Genomic DNA, 11,305 nt, shown 5'->3' with positions numbered 1-11,305 from the left:
ATTCATTAGGGCTAAAGCCCGTACTCTCTTGTGTTACTTCTCTTGCTGCAAGCAACAACCAAGGTAGACCATCCTCCCAATCAGCATTCATCTGAACACAATAAGCACGGAGCAAAGATTTTAATGTTTGATTAAATCGTTCCAGTGCTCCTTGGCTCTGCGCATGGTATGCTGTAGACTGGTTATGCTTAATGTGCAGCTGCTTCAAAACCTGTGCAAACATATGAGAGGAGAAATTAGATCCTTGGTCACTCTGAATGACTTTAGGTATCCCAAAAATACCAATAAACTGCATAAGAGCCCGCACCACAGACTTTGCAGCAAGTGTGTGCAATGGATATGCTGCTGGATACCTGGTACTTTGGCACATAACAGTCAATAAGTACTTCGCACCTGAACGTGAAGGGGGAAGAGGACCCACACAATCAATTATTAAGTGCTCAAACGGTCTACCAATAGTTGGAATAGGATACAGTGGTGCCCGGTTTAGCACTTGATTGGGTTTACCAGTAAGTTGACAGGTGTGACAAGTTTTAATATAAGAAGAAACATCCTTTTTCAGTCGTGGCCAAAAGAAATTTCTCAAAATGCGATCGTAGGTTTTCCTAACTCCCATGTGTCCAGATTCATCATGAGACACCTGTAAAACCAAGTCACGCCATTTCAAAGGCACCACAACCTGATAAACTGGCTCCCCAATAACATTCTCACCACATGGCATCCACTTCCTTAACAATATCTCGTTTTCAACAAAGTACCCATGAGCATGGCTCTGCAACTCCTCAGCAGACAATGCAGACTGAAATAAATGCTGTATGGTGGGGTCAGATCTTTGTTCCTGTCCCAGATCATTCTGTGAAATAGACAGAGGAATATTAGACAAACATAAAGAGGGAATCCATTTATCTTTTCCCAAGTCTACATCCTGATGTACATCAGTGGATGCTGTCATTGCCCGTGTCACAGCACATGCTTGGAAAATGTCAGGGTGTGACTTTTCACTGTCATCAGGACCACTGCTGATCAAAGGTACTGAAACAACAACTGGAGACTCTGGTTGATCAGGCCAGACTTTCCCTCCAGCTATATAGTTCCCCAGTATAACTGTAACACCCATCACAGGCAGCGCAGGTCTCACACCCATCCTTACTTCTCCTTCAAACAACTCTGAATGGAGCATGAGTTTATGTACTGGAACACAAAACACAGACATGCCCATACCCAACACAGGTATAGATAATCCAGTGTCAGAATCATCTGAAAAAGGTAAAACAGATGCCAAAATGAACGAATCATATGCACCAGTATCTCTTAAGATAGTAACTGGCACCTTAACATCACTCCCAACCAAAGAAACTTGTCCTTCCAACAGAAATGGTTTGTACGAAATCAAATCAGATTTCACGGGAGATTTTACTTCAGCCACTTTGTGAGGAACACTTACAGAAACTGATGCAGCAAACGCTGCTGGTTTAGCCTGAGTTCCATTTTTATTTCTGGATTTCAGCAAAGCACAGTCTTTCTTCCAATGACCTTTCCTGTGACAATAATTACAAATTTTGTCCAGATCATGGTTACTGCGATCAAGAAAAGAACCTCCAGAATGTGTGGAATGCCAGTTTGGAACTCTCCTTCCATCTGCATGCTCTCCACTTGTATCTTTATGCGTCAAGACAAAATCATCAGCCAACACTGCAGCTTCTGACACCGTTTTAACCTTCTGTTCACTAATGTACACTGCAATATTATGAGAAACAGAGTTTTTAAATTGTTCCAAAACCATTAAATTACAGAGGTCACCAAGTGTTATAACCTCAGAGGAAGTGCACCATCGGTTGAAATGAATTTCCAAATCTCTTGCAAATTCCACATAAGTTTTGTCACCTTTTTTCCAGTTTCTAAACTTTTGTCTGTATGCTTTAGGGACTAATTCATATGCTTTCAATATTGCAGCTTTAACCCTAGCATAATCTTGGCTATCATTCAAACTCAACATAGAGAAAGCTTCCTGAGCACGACCAACCAAAACACACTGAAGCAAAATTATGCGGTCTGAATCAGACCAATCTCTTGTGTCTGCAACCCTTTCAAACAAAGTGCAAAAAGTGCAAAAAGTGTCAACATCCTTTTCACTGAACTTGGGCACCAAACGCAAGTCATTTAAAATATCAGAGGTTTTGCATTTTCCCCACCACATTTTCCCCACCACAAGATTCCACAGATAATTTGCCATCTTTCACCAGATTTAGTTTTTCACTTTCCAAATTTATTCTCGCCAATTCAGTTTCCTGTCTCATCTTTTCCACAGCAAGAGCCTTATCCAAATCTGCCTGCTGTCGTAACCTCTCTAAAGCCAACTCCTTTTCCTTCTCCAGTTGCATTCTCAACCTTAACATCTCTTTTTGTTGCTCAAAATCCAAAAGGTCAGGCTTTACAACGCGAGCACCCAAATCTTCAGGTCTGGAAGGTGAAAACAAAACACCCATCTCAATTAGGTTCTCCCTTAAAACTGCTTTGACATTGTCTTTCAACCTTTTGTCACCAACACTTATTTTATAGTGTTCAGCAATTTTTACCAATTGTTCTCTAGAACATTGCTCCAAAAATTCTACTGATGGGGATTTATTAAAGTCCTCCACAGACATGACTAAAGTCTTAATCAAAAAAACAATGATTCAAAAGTTTAATTGCTGACAATCCGTGCAACACAAAACAACCAACCCGAACCTCCCCTCTAACTGCCTATCAAAACTTTCTAGCTCAACCCTAGTCTTCAGAGATCAGAGACGGTGGGTATTTACGCACTTAATACCAGTGGAGTGGAAGAGGCGACCAAAAAAAAATCGGCAACCCCCCCAACACTATGGCTGTGCCCCCGAGACAACTGCTCCAACCATATGATCTCACACTATTGTTTTTGAGCACATGAATCCCAAAGGGGAGACACGCTGAGGCCTACAGGGGAATCGCGTTCAGATCAGACATAATGAACTGCACAAATCGGACAACAATCAAGACTTACCAGTGAGCTCATCAGATGAGATAAAAGCAAGCCACTTACCCCAAACCAGAGAAAAAAGAAACAAAAAAAAACAGTTGCCCAAAACTAAACTCAAGATTTCCACACTAGCTTCCCAATTAAATTAACAAACAATGTTTACTAATTAACTAACGTAACAAACCTAACATAAATTTGAACAAGCCCCCAATTTGCTATGGTCCGGCTCTTAAACCATAACAAATGAAAGGGAAGCAACACTAGGGATAACTTAAAGAGGGAATTTATTTAACAAAAATCATAACTGGTTGGGGAAGAAAGAGAGAAGGGGGAGAGAGTGGCAGGGAGACAGAAAGAAAATAAGGGGCTTAGTCAAAGAAAGTGGTACATCTTAAAGTGGATCTGACGTCATCTGGAGACACTGGCCAGCTGCCTCCACTTCCAATCAGCACCAATTAAGGAGTCCAAAACATGGAGGTTAGAGACCCAGAGGAAAAGGCCTTGGACAGTAACAGTATGTAATGATGTGATGTAATTTTGATGCCTATCTTGGCCAGGTCTCCCTTGCAAAAGAGATTTTTAATCTCAATGGGTATTACCTGATTAAATAAAGGATAAAAAAAATAATAATAAAATAAAAATAAAATGTAATACCTGAAGATCCCAGTAAGCAGCGCTCTGCATTAGTCAACAGAATGACTCATTCATTCATTTAAAATGCTTTTCAAAACAACTCCAGCTGCCACAAAGTGCTGCAGATTTAAACCAAGAAACATTTAAAACATAAAACCAGGAAACAAAAAGAAGAACAGAAAGTTTAAAAACATCAGAATGAAAATGAACCGAATCTTTAGACTCGTTAGAAGTTCAGTTAGGATCTGTTAGTTGGTGATTTACAGAGGAACTGATTTCAGATCAGTTGGAATCTGAAACTGAACCCTTTGTTGCCTAGCAACAGCAAATGCCTGTTGATGTTCTTTGAACTCCTCTGATGTAATCTGCCGCTCTCAGACCCAACTGTAGCATCTTTTACTTCATAGAGCCAGAAGGTAAACTGGTGTGAGATGGAGAACAGAGACTTCGCTCCGGACAAAGACAAACCTTTGGATTTGTTTCAACTCCTGATGGAGCGGCTGGAGAGGTGAGAGACGGGGAACTACGACCAGTTCATCCTTTGGTTTTACTGCATTCTACTGGAAACCAGTTTAAGTCTGGTTCCACTTTATATGGCTGCATTTCCTGAGCTGTTCTGTATGAATCAACTTTTTCTGATCTCACACTGAGTCCCAGAGATCCGTTAAAACAGGAGAGTTTTAAGGTTAGATTTTTTGGATTTTCAGTCAAACAGACCTGATCAGATGCTCTATGAGGTTTAAATATTCTGATCTCAGTCCTGGGCCGTTTCTCAATATGCGTTCTTGAGCGTTCTCGTGTGCTCGTGTACTCGTGACACGTCATCAGCCTCAGCCCGAGTACCGTTCCAATTCTCAAGAACGCCAGATCGAGAACGCACCAAATCCCCGGATGTTGTTCTCACCCCGCCCTCTTTATCGAGCATGCATCAGAGCAGACTTGTGCGTTCTTCAGACTGACCGCTTCCCCAGAATGCCCCGCGGCCGCAGCTTGATTCCAGACAGCGCTCACAGTGGTAAGTTAAACATTCCCTTTTCTGCTGCTGTTGTTCTTAAAAAGTACGTTTTGAAATCGTTTGAGGCGATAACATTATACATTGAAGCCTCCCTGTGTGGCCTGTTTACAGAGTTAGTGCGAAATTTAAAAAAAAAAGTCCGACGTTGAGCGGACCAGAGTGACCAGCAGACCTCCGAGGGTAACCGCAGCCAGGGCTAAATTTACCCCGTCTGTAGTGCACTTCTCTCGGTCTAGTTATGTGTGAACTACCGCTCGTTCTGATGGCGGTTCGGTAATTTTTTTAAAATGTTTTTTAAGCTTTAGAAATTAAAAATATTGTTTTCAAAATGTTTTGTGTAGAGAATAAATAGTTTTGACTGTTAAAGAAATGCTAAACAACGTTGCCTGTGATGACGTCACGAGTACGCTTCTGCTCCAATACACATACGTGCTTGCGTGCTCGCGTTCTCGTCAAGTCCGATCTTCCTGCCTTCTCACCAAGAACGGACTTGACGAGAACGCAAGTACGTACTCGCGTTCTCGTGAATTGAGAAACGCCCATGGTTTTGGTGGAAATAATTGGAATTATGCATGGAGATGCATACATTTGAATAAAAAAAGATGTTCCCTGCAGAGAGCTCTAACAGTGGGGGTTCAATCTGGCTTATTGAACGCCTCCAATGGATCCGATTATCAAACACAGTTCAATCTCAGACAAAGTTAAACTGATAAAATACAAAATGCTTTTTTAAAGGATTGAGGATTTTATTTATTAAAGCAGCGCTGTGTAACCTTTGACCCCAGATTAGCTGAATCTTAAATAAACTAATAGATTTTTCAGGTCAGTATTCAGCTCTTGGTTTCGTCTTCACCAGAAACTCCACGACTTCTCAAGCTGCTGGTCTAAACTAGCCTCGTGAGACCATCCTGATCTCGCAAGCTTTCAAGGTTTCACTCGCAGATCAGTCTGGAGACTCTCCGTTAAAGAAAATTTGGAGCCGTTCACCAAACGAACGTCCAATCAGCGTTGGCTTTGAGGTGGGTTGAGGTGTGACGCAACGAGAAGCGCGACAGTTCAGTCTAAAGAACATGGCGGCTTCAGCCGATGAAACTAGCGTTAGCGTGGCTATCGAGCAAGTTTTATCGGAATTACAGAGTATTTCTTCACTGAAAGAAAAGCAAAACACTGCTCTGGAGGCTTTCCTCAGAGGAAAAGATGTTTTTGCTCTTCTCCCGACTGGTTTCAGCAAGAGTTTGATCTTTCAATTGGCTCCTCTTCGTCGTCGCTCTGTTAGTACGTCATATGCTTCGTTGATCTGATTGGTTTATTTGGCCCGTCTATCACCAACATAGGACAATCAGCTAACCAGTATTTTCGCCCCTTCCCAAAATTACTTCAACGGAAGGTTTCCAGATGGATATGAGGAGCAAATCCATCTGACGGAGTCAGGTTAGGTCTAAACTGGTCTAATACCAGAACCAGATACTGGATCCTACAGTGCTGCCAGTGGCCTCTGGCGCCCCTAGTGGCTAGAAGTTACATAACAATAAGCTGTTTGGGGATTTGTGAGGAAAACATAAATCACAAAGCATGTTTTTTTTATATTTTGAGTGTTTTTCCATTTGACCAGAATCCAAGACCAACACATAAAACATTTCAGATGGTCTGCAATGACGAGGCTTTCCTCCACAGCTTCTGTTTCTCCAGCTGCTCTTGTTCCTTCTTTGGTGTGGAAGCTCAGTGCAGCACTGGTCTGCACGGTACAGTGAGGGGCAGGCAGGGGCTGAGGGGGTTAGTGGTGATTGCAGGTCTGTTGGAAGGAAGCTGACCCCCCCCAAACAGATGCTATACATCACAGCCCCGTGGTGCTGAGGGAACTAGAGGTGATGAGGAATCTGCAATAGTTAAAGATGGTTTCAGGGACGTGGCTAGACCTATTTTAGGGTGGCTGAAGTCATCCCTTCGTTGGTATTAGCCACCCCATAATTATTTTGCGATTTTTATTGTTATTTTTTTATTTATTGATTTTTTTTCCATATAACCCCAAACAATTGCAGTAAAGCACTGAAAACGAGCCACCAAGAAGGCAAGTTAATCTGAAGATAAGTTCCTGTTAGTTTATTTACAAACACAATTATTTATACAATTATTAATATCGTTAGGATATTCATTTCCTTCATTGGCTCCGCGTCCAGCGTCACGTCACGTGGTACACGGCCATCAACTGGACCATAGCAGCTGTGCAGTGCAGCAACAGCGCGCCCTTTGAATCTCCACACAGTCATCGAGCTTGATTAGGAAAGTTATGGTTGTGTGCAGATACATACGGTGAGTTTGCCATTTGATGTCAGCGGTTTACATTTTCTTCACTTTACCTGGAGTGAGGAAAGAGACAATATAGGCCTAATAGCTTGTCTGATTCAGTAGGAATTACGTTACCATGGTGAACAAAGTCAGTGGTGTGGGAAAACACGATGTTGTTGTAGCCTACTAGCATCATTATAATAGTTTTGTCACAGGAGCAGTGATGGGCAGTAGCGCCGCTACATGTAGCGAAGCTATTAGTTTAACTACATTTTCAAGTAGCTTGACCGTAGCGTCGCTGCTTTATTTATCAAGTAACTTTCCTGTAGCGACGTTATTGTTTTGATCAAGTAGCGACGTAGCGTCCACAAACGCTACAAAATCCAGGGCAAAACTAAGAAATGAAACCAGGTTTTCTATTTCTAAACAACAATCAGCCACAAAACTACTGTAAATAGCAGTTTCAGCTGACGCTTTATAAGTGGCGTAGTAGCACAGGCACACTCCGTAGGGTTAAACAAGCGCACCTTTTCCGAGGCTGTCGTTCTATTGGCTGGAAAGGTTGCTAGGCAACGATCCAACTGCAGTCTGAGAGAGCAAAACAAATCCGCAAGCAGAGCGTAACTGAGACCCGTGCAGAGCGGAGATGGAGGCAAGCGAGAGGAAAAAATATCTGTGATAATATAGAAAATATGTTTAAATCTGAGAGAAGAAACAAAGATTTTTGAGAGAAGAGAAAATATTTGAGAGAGAGCGCATGTTTTGAGTGTGAGCATTATAAGTTTTGAGTGCAAGAAGATGAAATTCTTTTCTCTAATTGAAGTTATGTGCTCTTGCATTATGGCAGGATAATTCTCCCATATCTATGTGCCACCAGTCTGATAGGGCGACACTGTGTGATATGGTAGTGCTTCCTTGGGTTGACTATAGTTCTAAGTTGTACGTTTCATATACTGTTGATTTTGTGTTTTCATTAATACATTGTACTTAAAAATACTTCCTTTATTTGCATTAAAACTTTGTCAGACTGATGTGAAAAAGTCTCAAGGATATCCTTCTTTGCAATGATGCTATTGCCTATTGCCTACTGTCCATTTATGCAACTTGTATTTTGTGGTTAAACTTTAGATTAAGCAGAAATCTATCAAAGATAATGCTGCATTTATTGTTAAGTTCCTCACATATATGTGTTTCTCTCTGTGCCAGGTGTAGAGAAAGACATGCCAAAGTCCAGGTCACACACACACACCAAGCACACACACAGAAACAGGGTTATTGCAAAGCAGACAGGGGTTCCTGACAGGTTGTGGGTGCAGGGGAGATGGGGAAAGATGAATGGCCAGGTTAAGGGTTTATGAAGATGTTGGGAGTCTGTTGGTTAGACAACTGTCTTCTGTAGAAGGTTTCCATTATGATGAGTGGCGAACCACTTGCCTTCTTCCATTTATGCAGTAATGCATGGCACCTACCATTTACTCTTTGTAATTTAGCACATTTTAACTGGTGTAGTTTAGTTGGTGAAGTAGCATTAGTGAGGGAAGTGTTTCCCAGGTATGTTGCTCTTAAAATAATGAATTTATAGACAGCGCCTTAGAAAGTGCACTGAAAAAATTTCGGCGCGCGCTGCGCGCGCGCAATATCTTACCTAGGGGCTAAGCCACCCATGTCTCTCAAACCTAATGACGGCCCTGGATGGTTTACATGCTTCCCTCTGGTCTGGAGGGTTTTTCTTTGGTTCTGATCCAACATGAACGGCGAGTTAACATCTGCTTATCAGGGTTCATCTGCAAGTTCTGGAGGAACTGAGCTCTGATCATTTCTCCTGCTGTGTTCGCTCCTCTTCTTGTAAACATGCAGAGATTTCTAACTTTTTTTTTCTGCTAAAAACCAGTAAACGGTCTGATTTCTGGTTGTTGTCTCCAGTTCAGCCAGTGCATCTGCCTCCATCGGACTCTGTGACTCTTTAATGTTGGTTTCCCTCTGCGTGTCTCATCGTCCTGCAGGTATCAGGCTCAGTGCCACAAACTGAGGGAACAGAACATAGACATTGCTGTGAAGATCAGAGCTCTGCATGAAGACACTCCTGATATTCAGGAGGTTCTGCAGCAGCAGGAAATAGAGGATCAGAACAGCGAGTGGATGGAAGAACAGCTACAGGTGCAGGCAGATAGAAAGGCCACAGAGGACCTGGAGCTGCTGATCAGTCAGGAGAAGAAGGAGCTGCAGGAGGAGGAGGAGGAACTGGTCGTAGTGGAGAGAATGCAGGGTAAGATGCTGACAGAGACTGAATAGCTGCTCCTCCTGAAAGTCTGAGGGACCTGAAGGTGGTCTAGATGTAGATCTGATCCCTCCTGATGTCTGATGCTGAAGGTTTCCTGGATCTGATCAGTCTGGGCTCCTGTCTGCTGCCGGCTTCCTGTTAGGGACGCTAGTTTGGGCCTCCATGTCTGTGAAGATCAGATCATCTCCATCAGAGAACCAGCATCTCTGAACTGAAAACCAAACATTTCAGATCAGTCAGCAAAGATCAGCTGGTCTTCTTAGGTCCAACCTGAACATCTACAGCAGCTTTCAGCTTCTGACCCACATTATGCCTCCAGACTCAGAGAGATCAGTTCTGTTTGCAGCAGAAACAATTCAACTGAATCAAATCCAGATTTTCTCAAACACAAACTTTGACCAGACTGTAGAGAGCAGCATGTTAGTGATTCCTGTCTTCATTTTCTGCTCCTGATCATCAGCTGCCAGGTTAGAGGCTCAGAAGCAGCAGCTGGTCAGCCTGGAGCAGCAGATCCTGAAGAACAAGCCTCTGAAGGAGGAGCTGATGCAGCGTAAGGTTCAGTTCAGCTCTACGGTCCACACAATTGAAGAGCAGAAGAAGTGAGTGATGTTACAGCTAGAAGCCCATATCACGGTTTCAGTTTGACAGCTAAAGCTCTGACAGGTTCATGGAGGAGAAGATGGTGACGATAGAGAGCAGCATTCAGCAGATGGCCAAACCCAGACCTGGAGACCTGGACCTCCTGCTCCCTCCGTCAGCAGCAGGTTGAAAAGCATCTATTCAACAGTTTAGACTCGTCGTTCTTTGATGGCTGCTAGTTTGTTAGGAAATGAATGAAATGATGAGGAGAACTTTGGTTTCAGTCAGAACAGGAAATCTCCTGCACGGTTTGTTCTCCCTTTTTCTCATGTTGCTGCATCAATGTTTAACTTTGGCCACAGCTGGATTGTTGATAGAATCTGTAGAAGAAAAAGCTCAAAGTTAGCACTACTGTTTGGACCGGCAGCAGAACCAGAACCATCTCCATCCTTCCTGCTCTGTAGATTATTCTTCCCAAGTCTGTGCTGCTGCTGCTGCCATTTTTGAAGCTTTCCACATTCGTTGCATCTAGACCAGGCATCCCCAAACTCGGTCCTCATGGCCCCCTGTCCTGCAGGTTTTAGAGGTTTCTCTGCTTCAGCACAGCTGGTTATAATGATTGCAGTAGACCAAAAGCCAGTTAATCAGCTTTCAATTAAAATCAGCTGTGCTGGAGCAGGAAACCTCTAAAACCTGCAGGACAGCGGGCCTTGAGGACCGAGTTTGGGGATGCCTGGTCTAGACGCCCAGTTTTACATCATTTAACAAGATTTAAGGAAACTGCCTGTTTTTCTGTTGCACAGTCAAACTGCCAAGAATAAAGCAGAAGTGGAAAGACTGATGGAGGGATCTACAGAGTTTCAGCCGACTGCATCCCAGGAGATTGAAACACTCTGAAGAAAAACTTGATTGTTTATTTTTATTTATTATATTAACTTAAAAATAAACTTTCATTTAAAGGAGACATTGTTTTCTACCAGCAGAGGGACAATTTAAAAGCATATACTTAAACTATTCTAGTCCTATTCCACTTCCTGCGATAGTGACTCATTTCATTACTACTGACTCAAAAGTAAAGAAAACAATAAAATCCACCATCAAGTCAACTTTAAGTTATTAAGCGTTCTGACTGATGAATGCGGTTATTATTTCATGCTACTTAAACTCTCTGAGTGATCATTATTGTCTTGTCTTGTTTTGTTTAATGGCGGTTGGCAAACAACTTTTCAGTGTGCGCATTACCGCCACCAACTGGTGAGGAGTGTGGACCAGAATGGCCTATTCATAAAGATACCTATCTATATATCTATAATGTCACTTTATAAAACTAAATTCTCCTAATTATTCCTGCTATTATCAAATATTTAAATAAATATTCATAGATTTTTTACTTTTTCTGCAGAATATCTAACAAATCAAATTTCACTTTCTCCTTGTTTATGTCTCTAACCAAATTCTTCTTATACTTCTTACATCACTGCATGTTCTACTGTTTCATCTTGTCCACAAAGTT

The 11,305-nt window shown here is 42.3% G+C and overlaps 1 long non-coding RNA gene across 1 annotated transcript; it reads left to right on the top strand.

Annotated features, from left to right (window-relative positions):
• The first annotated feature begins 3,922 nt into the window (after positions 1–3,922).
• LOC119797704 lies at positions 3,923–10,257 on the top strand. The gene is made up of 3 exons (XR_005282613.1): positions 3,923–4,139; positions 9,674–9,812; positions 9,877–10,257. It is a non-coding gene; the product is annotated as an uncharacterized LOC119797704 (long non-coding RNA).
• The last annotated feature ends 1,048 nt before the right edge of the window (positions 10,258–11,305 follow it).

Source organism: Cyprinodon tularosa, unplaced genomic scaffold (assembly GCF_016077235.1).
Source record: "Cyprinodon tularosa strain WSP-4 unplaced genomic scaffold, ASM1607723v1 ctg596, whole genome shotgun sequence".
Taxonomy (NCBI): Eukaryota; Metazoa; Chordata; class Actinopteri; order Cyprinodontiformes; family Cyprinodontidae; genus Cyprinodon; species Cyprinodon tularosa.
The sequence above is the reverse complement of the archived record's forward strand: the minus strand, read 5'-3'. Positions and strand labels throughout refer to the sequence as shown.